Genomic DNA, 20,745 nt, shown 5'->3' with positions numbered 1-20,745 from the left:
AAATCCCTATAAAGAAAGGCGTCAGAAAGGGAGATACGATATCTCCAATGCTATTCACAGCATGTTTACAGGAGGTATTCAGAGGCCTGGAGTGGGAAGAATTGGGGATAAAAGTTGATGGAGAATACCTTAGCAACTTGCGATTCGCTGATGATATTGCCTTGCTTAGTAACTCAGGAGACCAATTGCAATACATGCTCACTGACCTGGAAAGGCAAAGCAGAAGGGTGGGTCTGAAAATTAATCTGCAGAAAACTAAAGTATTGTTTAACAGTCTCGGAAGAGAACAGCAGTTTACGATAGGTAGCGAAGCTCTGGAAGTGGTAAGGGAATACATCTAGTTAGGGCAGGTAGTGACCACGGATCCGGATCATGAGACTGAAATAACCAGAAGAATAAGAATGGGCAGGGGTGCGTTTGGCAGGCATTCTCAAATCATGAACAGCAGGTTTCCACTATCCCTCAAAAGGAAAGTGTATAACAGCTGTGTGTTACCAGTACCCACATATGGGGCAGAAACCTGGAGGCTTACGAAAAGGGTTCTGCTGAAATTGAGGACGACGCAACGAGCTATGGAAAAAAGAATGATGGGTGTGACGTTAAGGGATAAGAAAAGAGCAGATTGGGTGAGGCAACAAACGCGGGTAAACGACATCTTAGTTGAAACCAAGAAAAAGAAATGGGCATGGCCAGGACATGTAATGAGGAGGAAAGATAACCGATGGTCATTAAGGGTTACGGACTGGATTCCAAGGGAAGGGAAGCATAGCAGGGGGCGCCAGAAAGTTAGGTGGGCGGATGACATTAAGACGTTTGCAGGGACAACATGGCCAGAATTAGTACATGACCGGGGTAGTTGGAGAAGTATGGGAGAGGCCTTTGCCCTGCAGTGGGCGTAACTAGGCTGATGATGATGATGATGATGATGAGTAAGCATGACTTGTCTTAGGACGCCTATGAATCCACTCTTTTGACTTGGCCCAAGAAACACATTATTCATCAATGTCAACATGTTTCAACTCCTTTAAACCGATGCACTGCGCTGGAATATTGCACTTTGATCTTTCACTGAGCACTTTCCACTCTTGTAGATGCATTTCGGACCACCGGTTTATTTAATATTACTTTCAATGTTATCGCGCACCAGATGTGAGCATACTGTACCACACTGTACAATTATCAAATAATGTAAACGAGTCCTTTATCACCGAGCAGGCTACGCAAAATTCTGCATTTAATTTTTTTTTAATATTGGAAATATTTGACAATGTATGTTATATAGGAGGCTCCTTCTTCTCGATTATTTCGTAAATTTTGTTATTCTAGCGCTCCTATATATTTGCAGTGTTTCCCCGCACTCAGAATGGAAGGCAATAAAAGGAAACGCTGGAAAAAAGCAGGAATGTAGAGATACGGGACTTCGTGCCGCGCACCGTTGCGACCACATTGCATCTTTTTGCGTGTGGCAACTTGACCGTTCAACTTCAATAAACTTCATTTTTATTCATGCTAACAAAATTGTCGCAGTTTCGCCCGAAAGGCGAAGCATCGACTGCGATAGCAAAGTATTGCACAGCCATTCGAAGTAAGTATGGTATTCTTACCGTCGATATAGACTTCAGAAATTTCGCTTACTAACTAAATTAGCAAATATGGTGCCACGCGCGTGCACGCAAACATGAACATGTCTCACTCGATCACCGTGGTCACTCACTGTCAGAACGCGGGCGTGATGAAAAGCGGCAGCAGCAGCGAGCGAACTGCCTCTTCGCGTTGCCTCTCGCTTCAGCGCGAACTCAAGGCGCGGATGTAGCCCAGCGTAACGGGGGCGTACGTCACGCGTGACGCAGTTACGCCACGCCACCGCAAAGTGGATCAGAGCATGATTTTTCCCCCGTATGAAAAGTCCGCAGGCCAGATTCAATCAATGCAAATGTTTTAGGAGGACCGCAACAACGTACACCTAGTGAGTTTGTTTTTCAGCACTGTTACAAATAATTTTTTCTAACACACGTTTTCAATCCACACCTCTTTGTTTGAAACTTGTCGTATAACAAATATTGCCCCCTAGTTCTGTTCACATCCTCTTTAAAACTTTGTTTACTTAGTCTGCGTGGTCCACTTTTAAAAATGAGGCTACGTCGTAAGCGTACATCCTTCCATCCTTGTCTGCCCCTACGGTGGACTAGGGAAAATCTTCAATCTATAAGCTTGTGGTGAGACTCTGCAAGCTTGAATCGGGATTCCTCCCGGGAAACAAAAGCGGAAGTGGCCATATAAAAGCTAGTATGTTAAATTCGATACGGCGCTCTGTGGCTTGTTACTATATTTTCTATGTTTTAGGAGTCTTGGCCCGTCATGCATTTATCACGTAAAAATGAATTGTCGAAAATATCTCCCCAGTACTCTTTTAGGTGGCACGAAGGTTAAAGTTGCAAAACAGTTCCCGCATGGTGATGATGATGACATAAATACAGCCAATATGCACACTTGGGAAGGTATTCTGCAAGAGTCCACCTAGTGGACATGTCTATTTCGTCTGCTGTTCAAGTTCTGATTGGCTGTGGCACCTGACTGCTGTGCACACGCAACCCAGCCCAGCCAATAACAACTTCAGCAGCCGACGAAATGAATTTGTCCACTAGGTGGACACTTACAAAATACATCCGCTGTTTTATACTTGGTTGAGGCAGGGAAATGAAGTTAATGTCTGCGTACAATTTGTCGGAGGTGGAATATTTGTCACGAGCATTTAAACACCCATGTACTTCAGGGTGTCATCTTTTGGAACCTCTTGCTTTAAGTTATGCGCCCTGTTCTTACGAGCAATCTCCCTTACACTTTTCTGTTAGGGACTTTGAGCATATTGAACGGGGCGCAAAATCCTCACGCTATGCCTTCATATTCATCTTTCTTCTGGCCAGCAGAGGCAAGCTTGTCTTTGCAGGGAACGATAAGAGTACGTAACTTTTTGTATACTTCTGATTGCCCTTTACGGGGAGCCAGTGGCCTTTATTCAACTCAAACCGTCACTTTGTGGCAGTGTGGTACAGCGGATTGCGTTCTACGGGTGCAGATTGCCATGAAGAAGACCCCCCCCCTCCCCCCCCCCCCCTTTCGTCTCCTTTGCGCAGCCTCATTGTTTTTAGTCGTCTCTAGCTTTCGGTGTCGTAGTATCGATTCTGCGAGTGAGAAAGGTCTTTGAACTAGAGGATTCCCATTGAGTGTTCCCGCAAAATTATTCTTCCGATTATAGAAGCAGCGACTATTTAGAATTTAGAATATCTTCTGTTTACTTATGCGTTCCAATTTTCCTTGCGAGAAAGAACGGTCACTGCCGTTTTCAGTCTAGCTACCTTTGCCCGCGAAGATTTAGATTGCGTTGCTGCAACGGGCGCCAGCTAACTGTGCACTGTAGGCATTTCTGGTGGCCTCCGCAAGTTTCGGTTCGTCCTATTACTGGATGGAATGCCCTGAAGAATAAATGCGGTCACCGCTATCTGGCGCATATTTTTCGCCCGTGAAAAAAGGATGAAAACCGCAAGCCGCAAAGCGCCTCACCTTCGCAATCTTCATCAATTCTTCACGTTCGCGAATGTGTTCATTAAATGCGCACCCATAAAGGAAAGCTGCTGATCATCCTCAATTGAAAAAGAAAGGCGAATATGTGAAGCATCAACATACCAAGTTCAGCAATAGCATGTCCGGGAGAAACGTATTCCCTTTTGCCTCAGCAAAGCCAGCCCGCTTAAGTAAACGTGTGCAGCTGTGCGACTAGTAAGAAAGTTTCGTGGTTAAGCGGACGCTTTCTTTCGCCCAAAACTTTCTTTCCATGATTAATAGAAAAGGGCGTGAAAGTGAAAAACTGTAGTGCAGGAGCCGGCGTGTGCCCTTTAATGACTTTGCGCCGAAGACACCGTTAAAGAACGAACTCTGTTCTTATCCTTAATGCGTGGACTCTATGTTGAAAAGGAGAAAATAAACATAGACAGCAGTAAGTTCGCTACTCTTCGTCTTGGCGATTTATCCAGCGTGATATTGCAAGTTGGAACCATATTTTTGCTCGCGATGCCAACCAACGGGCTATAAAAAAATCAGACAATCATGCACCGATGGCAGCCACAAGCGGTAATCAAAATAGTCATAGCCAGGTTCCTTTTATGAGGGTACCGTAGAAGGCTACGATGTGCGCACATTAATTTGGAAGTCTTTTTAACGACGCTTACGTTGCAGCGCGCAAATCGGCGGGTGCTTGTTAATCTTACAGTCCATTGAATTCCTTTTACCAGTTGCAGAATGAACTTACGAAGGCGCAAATAAGGACACATGTATGTACCAACCTTTCCCATTGTGCGTGATGCTAGGCATACTGCGTTATCCTTTTATCATTTAAACAAAAAGTCTAAAAAATGTACTTGAGTCGCGCCACTACACGTATGAATTATTTGCCCAGCCGGATATCATAAGCAAGTTGTTCACTAACTAGACTAATTACCATAATTACATTTTGTTACAAACATTACGGGACAGGTTTAAATTGTATGTTGAAAGCAATCGTCCCAAAGGTCTATAGTTTCGTCTTTCTACATTTTGACGTGGCCGTGTAAACCCACAGAGCGGGCGTAAAATTATTCGTTCACTTTACCTGATTACGCATGTTGCATCACAAAGCACTGCTGTACGTTCAGCTCATCTGGGACGTCAAACTGTGACGTGAAACGTGAAGCTGCCGCCACACTTCCCTGTTCCAACAAACCGATTACGGTAGGCGCTTTGCGCAACTCCCGATGATTGACCGCATATCACTTCAGAAAAATAGGGGCGAGACTAGAGCGATTTATTGCGCAATATGGCTGGCGAAGCTTCATTCTGTACACCCCCAACTACGCCCTATAACCTAACTTATTTTAATCACCCTAGTGAATGTGAACGTGTTACTTTGCGTGCTTCTGAGGGATGCCTATAAATTAAGAAACAAAAAAGTTAAGCGTCATCATCATTGCTCACAACGTCCTTTTTTTGTGCATGTGAAATGTAATAGTTGGTTTTATAACGTATCAGTGAAACGATTCGCCGGTAACCATTCTCTGTTGCCAGCTCACCAGAAAACCACTGACAATACTGCCGAAAATTGCATCACTAGTTCATTTCTTACTTCGAGATTCTCGATCATTGTTTGTAAAATGTTCACAACGGGACACCATCGGCGACGGCACTCCTACTACTCCTCTTCTAAGTAAAAAAAATAAAATAAAATTTCATGCAGTTGGTTGAGAGTGAGCTATAGTGGAGTTGAAGCTCATCCAATATTACTAGTGCATGCTTCATGTCTGTCATTGGGCATGTGTCACTGGGTAGGATCTCATTGTTGGCCAGTCCCCCAGAATGAGTATGTGCCGCTGTGACACAATGTGTATAGAATCATTAGGTGTGTTTAGATGTCCGCACCTCTCAGTGTCATACATGTCTCCTCCCCATTCTTCCTTCCACCAGCATCAAACATCAGTTTCGTTCTTGTCACATCCCTGTGTCAACTTCTCACTATGGGAATCCACTTGAATTGGCAATTCTATTTCGCCATATTACGTGAAGTTGTTCTGCGTAAATCAGTGGCGTAGCCAGGAATTTCGTTCGGAGGGGGCTCACATTGCAGCTCGGTCTTTTCCTTAAGAGGAAGCTTTAGCTCGGGTGCTCGAATCTAAACACATGTAGAAGAAGGAGAATTCGTTTTTCTCGGCAACCAATGCACCAAATTTGACGATGTTTGTTGCATATAAAAGAAAAACTTAAATTCTAGTGACTGTTGGTTTCGAATTTTTCATTTACGCTGTCAATTCTTTGTTAAAAATTCACCAATATTGCAAATTTTCAGAAATCTAAACTATCAAGCTTAAAGCTATGTAACTCAGCAATGAAAAATGATATCACAATTCTGGAAATTGCACCTAATAGTAACTCTACAGTTGACGAAATTTCTATGTTACAGGTGAATCTCAAGAAATTTTGCATTATAGAAATACGGCTTTCGCAGAATCCTTGTACACGTAACCAATTCACGTAAGATACGAATTGACACACAAAATTTGTCCGTTTTGACTGTTATAATAGATGCCGTTTACTGAACAGCGAAATGTGCGCTTGATGCAGAGCTATTAGTTTGTAAACGTCGTGCTTCTATATTCTGGGGGGGGGGGGGGACCTTTCGAGTTTCTCAAGATATTAAACAATGTTGAGGCCCTAAATCGAAATTCCGCTTCCAACAGACACTATAATTTAACTTTCCCTCTCAAATGCAACAAATTTCATTAAAAGCGATCCGGGTGTTATCACAGAAAAGCGTTTCTGCGTTTTACATGTATTTCAATAAGCCGCGTCGGAGTTGGGCGCGAGCTAAAACTTCCTCTTGAACAATTTGTCTGGGGATTAAATACCTGATTGATAATTGCATTGTCATTGCTAAAGATGCTGCAAATGAATTCTTGAACGCTACGCACTGTCAATACAAGTAAAATATGTATTTTCAAGAAATATTATACTCGTATGTACCAAAAATTGTGCTCAACATAACTGATGTCAATGCTTCCATGTGTTTTGTCTATTTAGTAGGTAAAGGAACTATCACACGAACTTTAGAACTACATCAGTTCGAAACCAGCAAAGCAGTGCATGCCGCTGGTATGAAAAATGTGAAGGCCATGAAATGAACAAGTTGAGGACAAATATGTTAATGAAATTTTGTCATTCAAGATCCTTGTTTTCATTCTTGTACATATGCAACGGCCCGTGAAAAATCTCAATGACGCTGTCGTTTCTTCCAATGTATTTCGCAGGAGCAGCTGTCACCGGTCGTGTATCGTGAGTAGTTGTACCGAAATTATAGCCGCAACAGGGAGCACGTATAAAAAGCAGGAGTTCTGCAGAATATACGAGGGCGAGTCAAATGAAATTGAGCCAATGCGAATATATGACAAGCGGGGTACCTCATTTAAAAGTAGTCTCCATGAGCATTTAGACATTTGTCCCATTGACTAACGAGTCGCGTAATTCCCGTCTGATAAAGCTCCTTGCATGTTTGCTTCAAAGCGTCTGCAAGTGACTGTCACGTTATCGTTTGAGACGAATCTGGTTTCCTTGAACTATTTTTTCGGTTGCTCCAAAATGTGGAAGTTGCAAGGCGACAGGTCTGAGCTGTATGGCGGATGTTGCAGCGTTTCCCGCTTGAACATGGCCAGTTTTGTGTTAACCACATCAGCGACGTGGGGACGGGCATTGTCGTGGAACAAGATGGCCCCATTTGTCAATTTTTTACGTAGTTTGTTCTTGATTGCTACACGCAGCCGATCCGGCGTTTCACAATATCGGAAACAATTGATAGTCTCTCAAGATTTAGCAAATTCTATCAGTAATGGCCCCTGATGATCGAAAAATAAAAGTCAACAACACCTTTCCGGTGGAAATGACGGCCTTTGCTTTCTTCGGGGATGGTGAATTCGAATGTTTCCATTGTAAGCTTTGCCGTCGTGTTTCAGGCTCGTAGTAGTGGCATGATGGCTCGTCTCCGATAACAATTCCAGAGGAGAAATCGACACCTTTATTGTGATACCGGATCAGATGAGTAAAGGCAGTGCCGACCTTCTCCATCTTCTGGCCGTAGTTTAAAATCTTGGGCAACCATTGCGCACACAAGAGCGGAAAACCGAGATGTTCGTGAATTATGGCGTGAACCGAACCGGGACTGATGTTCACACGCTCTGCCAGTTCATCGATGCTTATATTGCGTTCTTATCTCATCAGCTCATCAACCTTTGCAATTTGTTACGGGTGATTGCAGGATGGCTTTGGCCCGGTCTTGGATCGTCTTTGCAACTTTCATGTCCTTGTTTGAATCGTTTGCTCGAACGCTTCACAGTGGCCAATTAATGCAATGTTCAACGTACGCGGCAGCTATACGGTGACTAATTTCTTTTGGGGAAATACCTTCAGCTGTCAAAAACCTCAGGACACCACGCTGCTCAACTTCTAGAGCGTCCATTTTGTGGCGCAACCATGTTCAACACAGCTCATGAGAGCCTTAAACAACCTTGATGCTCACACCTGCGTGTCACTTTTGTAATAGAGAGATGCCTCTGTGTCACGTGCATGGGTCGCAGATAATGAACCGAACAATTATTGCTCGGGGTGGGTTGGCTCACTTTCATTTTACTCGCCTTCGTACATTAGAAATGCGAAGTTACAATGGAATATACAAATGCGAAGATACAAGCAAAAAAGTGTCACTGGAAACAAAGTTCACTGCACGTATACACAAAACCCTGCAACAAGATATTTCAATATACGTATAAGTCTCCAATAAATCTACGTATCTAAAGAAAGTCACTGTATACAAAGCGTCAAACAAGGCAAACAAAAATGTTGCGAAATCAGAGATACACAGAGTCCGAGATCCCACCCCCATTCTATCCAATCCCCCCGATGTATCGCGCGCGACGGAAGGCGGCGCGCTTGCTCCCCGCTTTTCTCTTTTGCCACCATTTTTTGAGCAACCATCGTCGTCTCACCCATTCCAGCCCCCCATCCCCCCCTTACGCTTTCACTCGCACATACAGCATGCGGCGCGCGGTCACGATGTTATCGCCCTTGGACTTTATACGAAACATGACGGCGATGGCAGAAATGCGCCTGGAGTGTCCATATAATTGCTTTCTTAATACTATATAATAAGACTATCCGGTAACTGAAGCGTCCCGTGGCCCATTACTGTCCGCAAAAGAAGTAACAAAATCTAACTTTCACCATACGACAATTCCCTGCGCCACAACAATTTCTTGTCTTTTTCTTTTGTGGGGCCGGGACACCGAAATGAAAAAGCGCAAAGTATGTTGGCCACAATCAAATGCCTACTTTGGGCACCTAATGTAGCTACTGAAAGAATATCGAAGAAAACTTGAGACGCTTGGTCCACCGAGAACCATACGCGTACTGCTCGGCATCCTACACTGGCGAGACAAGGCTTTCCGGAGAGGTTGCGCTCAAGCGAACGTGGTGCAATTCGTCGAGTCCCCACAGTGATGGCGGCGAGCCACAATAATTTCTTTTTCTCGTCTGCTAGCCAGAAAGTGCCCAAAACACTGCCAGGCGAAAATCCACTCAGCCAGAGAAAACCGAACGCGCACCGAAGTGCGCCGCGCGGTGGTCGGGGTAACACCAGTTTGTATAGGTGTTCTGTGGTAACACGAGAAAAACGCATGCGCTCTGGCTGCCTCTGGCAGCCCGCGGGTAGTGTAGCAAGGAGAAAAAAATTGAAGAGGCTCAATGTGTCCTCGCAAATAAAAGTTAAAGTAGAAAAAATAAATAAGAACGTAGTTACCTTGGCTGACTTTAGTGTATTGACATGGATACATTGGCGTATGTGAAAAAGAAATATTGATATTTTTTATGTGTCATGACGGCACAAATGAACAACCACAACGATTCATCTCATCCAACCTCGCTGCTGGCTTTGTCAACTTGTCTGATAGTGCGTTGATTTGGCTTGTCTCGTTGTATGGTCCGATGTAAGACTTTGGAAAAATCAATGCACTTTTGGCGTCCAATATTTACAGTGACATCAAACCCACAAAGTTCCGCAATTGAATATCTAAAGCACAACGTTAGAAATGTCAATGCACCTTTCACATCAAAAGTTTATGAGAACTTTATACCCATAAATATCGGAATTGACATTCATGCGCTGCGTAGATTCCACGGCCTCCGAAATATGCCATGGCGAGCCCGTTCGCCATCAAAACGCCCTTGAAACATTGTGCTCGGATGGGGCGGCTTGGCGTTATGTGGTTCCCGGTGCATGGGCGCTGCCGCGATATCCAGCCTGAGCTCGCAAGGTTCGCGCTGAAATGTCTTTCCGAACGGGGAAAAGACATTATAGAAAAAATTCAGAATGATTTCCGGCACCCGGGATTGCTTGAGTGGGTGGTGCATGGACAGCACGAAAAAATTTCGGGGGGGGGGGAGCTGTAGCCCCATAAGCCCCCCCCCCCGCCCCTGGCTACGCCTCTGGCGTAAACATATGCATCGCATCACATTAAGCTTTTTATCTGGGCGGTACACAATCATAAACATTACAGGCGACTACATGTTCAAAGTGATGAACGGCGAATCACTAAGTAAACGTCACATTCAGTTGTATATTATTCCTTTATCACTTCACGACAACTTCGCTTTGTACATATTGCAACATTTACGTTGTATCTCTCTAAGATTGTAAAATTAAATTTGACCGTCACGCTCCTGGCTACGACACACGAATTATAAAGAGGCTATGGAATCAATTCGCCCTCATAAGTTTTCATAACGTGCACCTGTTCCTCGATACACGACAGTTTTTGTATACTGTGCATTGATAAATTGATACATTGATACCATTGATAAATGTAAGTAAACGCGACATTATTTTTTCTCTGCACACGTGCGTTACTTCGCAATTACTCGTCCAGTGCTCCTACAGAACTTCATTGCTCACAATTGAAAAACGCAGTCGAGCAGGCTCAGCACATTGCGAAGCGTGCTTGTATCGGCGCAGGACATACAAAATACCGAAAGTAGAAATGAGTTCGCGATACAACGATGCTCTAGAACAGGATTTTGAATTCATAAACGAACCAATATGTTTGGTTAAGCTGACGTGCCAAATCTCTCCGTTCCACTTGTTGAGTCAAGCGCAGGCGGACGTCTGTTAAAACGTGGAGATATCGATGGCACATAAGCAGGATGGTTCGCAACGTTGTTTTTTCTGTTACCAACGAGGTGGCGGCTGCAAATTCTTTTCGCTTGGTTATCACGGCTGCAAATTCGTTTTCGCTTGGTTACCACAGTCCTCCGTCAGGGCTACGCAACACAGTTACAGAAGAACAAAATTGTCGCAGTTTCTCATGCGAGCCGCTGTGTTGTGGGGAATGCAAGTAATCCGATCACCCAACAGGTTGAACGGCCCGTATCCCGCGCTCTCGCCTTTCCCCTTCATACGATCGCGATGGAAATCGGTAAAACTGAACGTTGTTATTGCGTCCTTCACATTCATGGCAGTTTACAACACAACAGTAGCGTCGATTGCGGCGTTACTTCGTAGCGCGCGCAGCTATCGCGGTTGCCGTCGTTTCCGCCATCAGTCTGAAAAGTGAGCCAGCAAGCGCTTTATGGCAGTTCGGCAGCGCGTCCGACTAGCGTAGAAATTCATAGCTCTCTGTCTGGGTGGTAAATGCACAAAACACTCGCAATATGGACCAAAATCTAGTTAAATTGTTGTTTCGCAGTCGCTAGCTGCATAGACAACATAGCAAGGGAGTCGGGCTTCGCACTACTCGATTACTGCCTCTTCGCTCCGGCAGGTGGCGCTACGCGTCTTGCAAAACTCCAGTGTCCGACATCCATACCGGCGTTATGAGCCAAGCGACGCATAAATCTTTGCGGTTCTCTTCAGCTCCATGACATTCATAAAATGGTATGTATAGGGAGAATAAGATAAATAAAATAAACATATATATGTTACTGTATATTTTTGCCACCATAGCATGTTAAGCAATCAGATCCTCTAAAGAATCATATACGAAGATTGAGTGAGAGGATCACACGGAAAGTTATGTTGGTTTACCTGCGTGTGCTGGGAACAACCACTACGAGGATGCGAAACAAACTGGCTTCTGAATTCCATTCGTAACAGCTACAACGATTCTCTTTCTAGAATGTTTAATTTTTTTTTCTAAGATGAAAGTAACATGGTGCGCGACAAGAGGGGGGGAGGGGAGGTAAACCACCTTCTTTACGGCTGTAAAGTCCTTACTTGGGGGCCAGATGCTAGTTTTCTAAAAACAAAATGAACGGTGCCTAATTCATGTCCTTCTTTACCTGAAAGCGGCTCCTTATGACTGTAACTTTAATAATATATACTATTTTCTGACATCCGACGCAGTAACAAATCGTTCCGATTTCTTAGAAATCTCTTTTCTTCTTGGAGGACAGTCCTTTAAACTTCACCATCCTTGATTCAATTGTCTTTACATTGCATGCATATATTTTTCTGTATAGGTTTCCACCAGCGCAGCGTCTTTACACCATTGCTAAATTTTGGTCAGGAGCCTGAGACTGGATGGGAGGCAGCACCGACCAGAATTCTAGTTTTCTTGTAGGCTAGTTCCCTTATAATAGTAATCGCTGGAGTGCGCCGATACAACTTAACGGTTTTCAATGTGCTTCTAACTCTGTTTCAGTTGCCCGTCCGCATGCAGCGCGATTCAGCAGAAAAAGGGGTTTCCATGGTGGTTAACTGCGGCTGCACAATGATCCACGCTTTCAATCAGCGACTGGTTGGTTGGTCTCTGGCCGCGTACGGTGAGAGATGCGATATAGCAAACATGTAACAAATAGTAATATACTATAGTTATTTGCGCTGTCTGTTTTGGCAACTAACAGCCCAGAATTAATTTTTATTCACATTTGTGTGTGCAAACGTGTGAGCGGCTCTTGATGGTCGCGCTTTCAAATTCAAGACTTTCAAATTCAATATTATTGTATCAGATCATGTAGCACTCATTTCCCACTCTACTAAAATACCGACCAGGTATTGTAGTACTTATAAATAAATTTTTAAAAAACGCGCAAGCCGAAGATTCGGGAGCAAATTAATCAGACCAGTTTCTTTGGGAGCAAATGAACCAGCTTCTTCGGGAGCAAATGAACCAGATTTGTCGAACCCAAACTGAAAACTGTAGCTTTGCTAATAGCTGGCAGAACGATACGCATGATGCCCACCTTCATTCTTGGTCGTGGTGTGCGCGTAAGTGCTGCGCTTACCGCTTCTAACGCTGCTTCTAGACAAGGAGAATCTAAGTTTAATTTGTGTATCAGCGCGGCGAATGCTTTCGGAAGCCGCTTTACTTCGTTGGGCGTGAGTGAAAAGGACGCCGAAGCGCCGATGATTCGGTAGTTTAGCGTCATCAGGAACAGTTGAAGGCATTTCCTAAGGCAACTGATATCTCATTGAGAGATAAGCCCCAGAATTAAGACTGCAGGCAACGAAATACGAGTTATTTGAAGTCATTTCTCTGTTTGTGTGTGTGGCTGTGTGTGCTTGTCTTGCTTGTTTTCTCCTGTTCTCAGTCCATCTTCACGCTGTAAGTTCTCAACGCAAGAAAGAGCATATAAAAGCGCCATTTACGAAGAGATGGTCAAGAAGCTACGAGAGCAGGCGGATGCGCGGCTTTCATCTCTGGTGACGTGTTGTTGTGCGCGCTAATACGAAGATTAGTCCTGGGAAGAAGAAGGTGGGAAGGTCTATATATTCTATGTTGGAAGAGCTCACTGGCATGGCTGGTTTGCCCTGCTGGTCTTCTTCCTGAGCCATATCTTTGTACGCGTCCGCCATTAACAATTCTGTAGTTTGCTCTTCTCGACGCGGCTGTAAAATAACCGAGTAATAAATATATCCGTAAATATGTGACAGTAAGTATTGTAAGCGGGAAGATTGTGTTTCCGTCCTTCTTTCTTTTCTATTTTGCATGGAAATTCGCTATTGCTTGGCGAAGACAGGACAAGTAGATGGGAGCGTTGAGACGTCGTAGGGTTATTCTACGCGAAATTGGTTGATTTTATGCGCATACATATAATAAATATACTGTGATACAACAAACCACTATTTTGCTGATTTGAAAGTGCACGAGACGTCGCTTGTAGAACCGCGAGGCACTCAAATGCTCGATGTATTATGTACTAAAGACTTTCGCGCGGACATGTGTGAAAGACCATCTGCAAGCACAATGCTATTAACTAGCGATTCCGTTTTGACGCGCAACTTGAAGAAAAACTGGTGTTAGCACTATTTTATTTATTTATTTATTTATTTATTTATTTATTTATTTATTTATTTATTTATTCATTCATTCATTTGTTATTAAAAACGGCGGACACATGGTCCAAGCAGGGAAGGCAAAATATGGTACACAGAATGAAAATAACATTGACAAAACAAACAAAAAACGATAAATTTACAAGATTAGAATGTTGATTCAATTATACAATTCCATTCGGTCACAGTTCGAGGAAAAAAGAAAACTTATTTGTGTTCGTTCTTTTAAAGTAAGGGGCCAAGGCGTCACGTCAGCGGTGGCATGTAGTCCTGGTTGATAATTGCGATAAATATTCATATCTGTCAAGGGGTAAATTGTTAGTATGAAGTAGTTTAAGGAATTCAAGTCTCTTTTTCTTTCTTCTAAGCTCAAGTGGTTGAATGTTGTTTATTTTCATAAATTTGCCAGGGGATTCAGGTCTTGAAAATTTGTTGAATATAAATTTGAGCGCTTTTCTCTGAATTCTCTCAAGACCATAGATATTATTTTTTGTGTACGGATCCCAAATTATTCATGCATATTCTAGCTTAGGTCTAATTAAAGAAAGGTAGCATAATACTTACAGTACGATCGTGGATCTGCAACTTCATAAGGATGTAAGATATATATAAAAAATAACACGCTGGTCAAGAAAACGAGCGCCGATCCAATCAATAGCAGCCGTATACGGCTGTACACAAGATCTGTAGCTTAAGCAAACAATACTATGGAAGAAGCCTAATTGTGTTGAGCGCTTCTTAGCAATCAGAAAAAGACAAAACTGATAAACTCTTTTAATGACTGTTTCACGGGATTACAATTTTACGCGAGCATGAAGAATAAAAAACTCCAGAACTGCGAAGGCCGCTGACTTGCGTCCGATAATTAGTTGTCCAGAGGCATTTAGACGAACGCGGCCATTAGCGGTGAAGAGAAACTACCGTGTCTGCGCTTAATGAACAAAAGAAACTGACTGCGCCGTGCGGTAATGTTCCAGCATGCATATGTACAGCGGCAATTTTTCCATGAAGCAAGGTTTCCTAGAAATACCACTTTTCGCAGTCGCTGAGCCCATCGTGTTTCATAATTCCAAATTTGCACATCGGAGCCTCTCCTTCTTCTCTTTGCGACTGAGGGATCACTGTACCCTATTATATTGGGGACCATTTCTCAGCATCGGTTAAGTTCTCCGAGCGCAACCCGCCGTCGACATTTTGGAATTACGGTGCGCAGGTGCGCATCGACCGTGTTACCGGACTCGCCGAACATGCAGCAGGCCATCTCGTCCTCGTGTGTCGCGCGCGGATATTTTGTCTGACCCTCCCCCTGAGTGAACCTTCCCGAAAATGTACGTGGAGGTCAGCATGTGTCGAGAGAGTCGACCTTAGTCCCGAGAAAAGTTGCTTTGCAGCACTGAAAGGTCGTTCACGGACGACCAGGCGAGGAGGCGACGCAGGACGGGGGCGGCCATCGGAGGGTAGAGCCCAGGTAGTGTCCCCATTGGCCGAACATGACGCCACTTGCAAGGGCCCTATCATTGGACAAAAATGACGACAACTGTACAAGCTCGCCGATTGGTTGACAATGACGACACTTGCAAGGGCTCGACGATTGGCTGAATGTGACGTCATACCGACGAGCTGAAGGGGTTATAAGGTTGAGGACCATTGGAAAGGAAGAGACGTTCTTATTGCCACGGGCCGCAGCGTACGAGTTGCTGCCCGCCATCGAAGACATTTTACTGTTGTTTCACTTGTCCCTAAGTCCCGTACATAATGTAAATAAACGCTCATTTCTCCAAGTCTACTTCAACGTAGGCCAACTCCCGCACTCAACAGTAAAATCAAATGACCCTCAACTTTGCTGTCGTGCCACCATGAAATTGTACCCTTTCTTAGAAGGATCTTTCTGCATGTACAGGAAGCTGAACGGAAGAAAATCAGAGGAGAGAAGAAAGGAACTGCAATGCACGAAATTCCTGATCAAATATAAAAGGAGAAAGTGATGATAATGAAAAATTCAACTTTGGGGACGGCAATATATTAGTCGAGCCCTCATGACGGAGCTTTAGCTCGGGTGCTCCTGTCTCAATACATGTAAAAGGATAATTCGTTTTTCTTGGCAACCACTGCAGCAAATTTCGCGAGGTTTGTTGAATTTAAAATAAATACTAAAAATCTAGTGACTGTTGGTTTCCAGTTCTCAAATTAGCTCAACAATGTTTTATTGAAGATTGCCAAACCGCTAATTTTCTGAAAACGAAACTATCAAATTTACAACTCTATAACTCAGCAACCAAAAAGATATCACAATTCTCTGAATTGCGTTTAATAGTACTCTTAAAGCGACAAAATTTACATCTCACACATGATTCTCCAAAAATCTTTTAATATGGAAATACCGCTTGTACAGAACCCTTGTACACAAAGTAATTCCTTCGTGTAAGGTATAAATTGACGTATCGAATTTATCCGCTTTCAATCATCTAATGGATGCCGTTTACAGAACCACGATATCTTTTCTTCATACAGAGCTGTTACAGTGTAAACTTCGTGCTTCGGTATTTTTGGGCTTTCGAATTTTTTAGAATTCTTTAAACAAAATTCAGGCCTTCAATCGAAATATTGCTTCCAACGGTCACTAGAATTTAACTTTCTCTCTGAATTACAATTACAATAAATTTCATTAAGATAGGTCCAGGGTTTTTTTAAGAAAAACGTTTTTGAATTTTACATGTATTTGAATAGGCCGCGCTGGAGCTGGGCCCGAGCTAAAGCTTCCGCTTATTCCAAGGCTCCTATGACGTCTTCCGCGATGGCCTCGGCATGGTCGGTGATCGCCCGCCTTGTCGCATGAGTGTCACGGTGAAGGAGTCCCACCGCACTGAATGTGGCGCGCAGCAGCGTGATCAGTTGTAGCTGCAATGCGTGCACACAAGAGCTCTGCGAGCAAGTGCTTTTTTTTATTTTGCGAAGTAGCAAACTCAGCACGCTCTCTTCCGTTGCTGCTTAACTCGCTGGCCTACCCTAATTGTAGGCCAGCCTACTACCAGCCAGCCAAGCTACGCGTGTGATGCACTCTAGTTAAGATAGGGCATGCCAGTGAATGGAAATGTTATAATTCCGTGCCGGTCACGACAAAGCACGGCAAATGGCAATGGCCAGGCAGAGTTCGCCAGACGCTAGACTATGTGAGCGTCAACTTCTCGCTGGCGTAGTGGAACTAGTGGCGTAGTGCTATTGTGTGGTGGAATTGCGCCGCATTTTTGCCTGGTCGCCAATATACATAAGAGTGGAGAATTCTACAGAAAAAGTCTCGAAATTCACTGTTCTGGGCCGGAGAAAACGCAAACACAATAGAAGGTCTTCTTTTTTTCTCTACATGATGGCTAGGTCGTGGCAATCGCTATAGTTTCGCAAGGTGCTGTATTAATTTTTTATTGCATCCCCGCTTCGCGGACATTTATGCTAGCCTTTCTGGTAAATTAAAACGCCAACGTGATGCTGTACAGTATGGTGGCGCATAAGTTGTATCTTGGCAGAGACAGAAGTTGTAAAGAATATAAAACAGCGGCTCCCAAAATTACTTCCTTAGATTTGTTTGTTGTATGGCCTTTCTGGTAAATTAAAACGCCAAACTGATGCTGTACAGTATGGTGGCGCATAAGTTGTACCTTGGCAGAGACAGAAGATGTAAAGAATATAAAACAGCAGCTCCCAAAATTTCTTCCTCAGATTTGTTTGTTGCTATCTGAGCAGCATCGATTTCTTTGTTTTTTGTTAGCTGAGTTTTAGATGCCGCTAAATATGCATCCGAACTCGGAGGTAACAGCGGTACCCATTTGCATTGTGCTTCACAGCGTAGACAAGACAGCAGAGGATGTAATACAAAAAAAATAATAGTTTGAACAACGCCAAAAGCTACTCCTAATAATAACTTAATTAGATCAACGTGAGTCGTACGAGGTGCCGGGGGCATGCAGCGTTGACTGTTCCCGTTTATAAATAGTTCTGTATCTTCATTAAGCCATACAAGCAGCCGTCGTGCTCGCATAACTTACTTCTCTCTGATGCGTCTCGATACCCCATCCTACAAACACGATGCGTGAGCAAAGTATGCAAAAGCATCGCATGCACGAAGTCATTATGTAACGCAGGATCCGAATGTGCAACGCGGCGCAGTGACCCCGCGCAGCCATACGACACGGCGGAAATCGATAGGTTGTAATGCAGAGCGTTTTAATTAGCATACGCCGCTCTTTAACCTAGTTAGAATGCGACACCCAGTTAGTGGGCGGTTTCCGTATATAGAACATAACTGTGCAGAACTGGTGTTGGCGGCTAGCGGACTCAGTTTGGTGGTGTCCCGCAGGGCTTGATGAAAGCAGCCTGTTGTGCAAAGTGCACATTCGGTTGCAGGCCACCACGAAAGGCGTCAGTGGCCCCGAGGGTAATTACTGCGACCGCGAAGGCGTGGAGCGTATGGCTTCATCTCAGTAATTTCTGGCGATTTTATTAGCAGCCACGAAACAGAAGCTTGTCTCTTAATACTGATTGGAGGTGTGTCGTCAGGGCCCGCAAAGGCGAAGACAGTGAATAAAGAGGGAGTTATAAACAACGACAGCTTGCAACAGGCGCTTAGTGAATCTGGGTGTAAAATGTTTTCACCGGCATCCGTCACAACTGTTTCAATATCGGCGCTGCTTATGCAGCCATACGAAAGCCCTGCTGCATGCAAAGATCGTCTTTTGACAGAAAAGTGCGGGACGTGCTCGTGGTGGCAGCTGGCGGTCATTTTTGTTGGTGAGATTTGTCTCTCAAATATTCAGTGTTTTATTTCAAGGTGACATATAGTGCTGACTTATATGATCATAACTGCTGTTTGAAGTTATCTGTTGGATGGTGAGATTCTTTTTATTTTTACGGAGCAGTCTAATAGCTAAATTCAAATGACGGACCGCTCAACGCGATAACGTCAAGGGCCCCGTGTAGCAGAAGATGTGGTGTTGGTGACAGTGCAGCTAGTTGGTGAGCGAAAATTGTCGTGTATGTTAGGCACATGCCACGCCTTGCTCTATGACATGCGGTATATTCGGGCTATACTGGCACACCATTCTATGATTAAGTTGCTCGTACCACGTCTTACCATCTTGATAAAGTTATTCCTCTGAATTTTGTTAATGGCAGCCCACAGACAATTGTCAAGAAACACAACACCCACAGCGCATGTCTTTTATCTCAAATATTCTCAGACTGAAACATTAAAAGTGCGAGAAAGTAACAGAAACCTGAAAGTGAGCAATTTTTTGGCGAAGCTGTGGACTACCTCCGAGATCTACCTACGCAAGGGGCCGTTTCTCTACCAGAAAGCTCGCTTTCATGCATAGCGTTCGTCGCCGGCGTTTGCCGGTAATAGCTAAATAAGCCGCAGTCACCAGGAAGCGTGAAAAGAAGCCAGAGATCTTTCAACGATATCGCGTACCGCTTTCAAAGCCGCGGCTCTAGCCTCCTCCCAATTTTTATGTTTTTACCGGCATCCGCCACGACTGCTCCAACATCGGCGCTGATTATTCAGCCGTACGAAAGTCCTACTGTATGCAATGATCGCAGTTCGCCCAAAAATGATTTATCGCGCTGTGGGCAACACGAGTTTCACTCGTTTGTGTTGAGCTAGTTTCTGGAGTCCAGCCCTTTTTAATGTGGTCTGGAGAGAGACAAATGTAGATTATCGTTGTGAATAGAAGTAAACTACATGCGACCGCTGATTTACGGATATCCACAAGAGGATCCGCTTATGTAAACGTGATACCTATATAAGGAAATATTAGGCGTTTGTGCAGGGATTACTCCCATGCATAGGAAGTACAGCTATATTCAGTCTTGTTGGCACTTTCAGCCATTACAAATACTAGCCAGCCTGCAACTATATAGAGGGGATGGTAGAACTCCAGAAAGATTGTCTCCTTATGTGAGGAAGCGAACGATGTTTGCTTGCAGTGTCTGCCTTCAACAAAGGAAATGGTATGCTCTGGGTGTCTTCGCAGTCTCTATGATTAGGACTGCGAAGTTGTATAGCCTATAGCCTACATAAAGGCAAGGACTTCACTACATTATTTTGCATGTTGTGGTAAGGAGAACTCAGTTTCGCATACTGCAAATTATGGGTGCCATTCCGCCGCTTTCGACATGGTTCGCGTGCAGGTATACTAATGAGAAAGTACGAACGCGACAGTTTTTTTAAATTTAATAAACATGAGCACCGTTTTTGAATCAGTTAAGTCAAAAGTATAATATCCAAACCGTTGACTCCATTTTTCTTTTTTTTTTGTGAAACCACTGCTGATCACACAATAAAAAGTGCTTTACCGTATGAAACTAAAGCGTAGCTGAAGGTTACCCGAAAATCTGGCTCGTAGCAAATGTGGCCAATAGGAACACTGGAGACGGCCGGGAGCAACTTGACTATGAATAACCTAGTGTGGAAATAAAAAAAAAGCATACTCTTCTGGGTTCAGCATTACGCTGGCTTGACGTACATGTTTACGCATGGGTTGATCACCTCTCTACTTAAGCTCTTTATTATCAGTCCCCTGCAAAGAATAGGATCTACACTCCTGGCCAGTATCACAAAAAACTTCTCGCCGTAGGACTCTTTCTTGAAGAACAGTTGAGCCAATCCTGACAGAGGACGTACTATTAGGGAAGGCAGCCAGTAAATGGCAAAGAGGACTAAAGAGCGTAAATCTGTGTGAATTCGGCCCCTAATGTTCAACGCTGCACCTTTTGATTTCCAAACATGATATTTTTTTTTTCATTTGTGCCAGCATATAGAGATGAATACGTAGGATATACGAGTGCCTATTCTACTA

Source organism: Dermacentor variabilis, chromosome 2 (genome assembly GCF_050947875.1).
Source record: "Dermacentor variabilis isolate Ectoservices chromosome 2, ASM5094787v1, whole genome shotgun sequence".
Lineage (NCBI taxonomy): Eukaryota > Metazoa > Arthropoda > Arachnida > Ixodida > Ixodidae > Dermacentor > Dermacentor variabilis.
The sequence above is the reverse complement of the archived record's forward strand: the minus strand, read 5'-3'. Positions refer to the sequence as shown.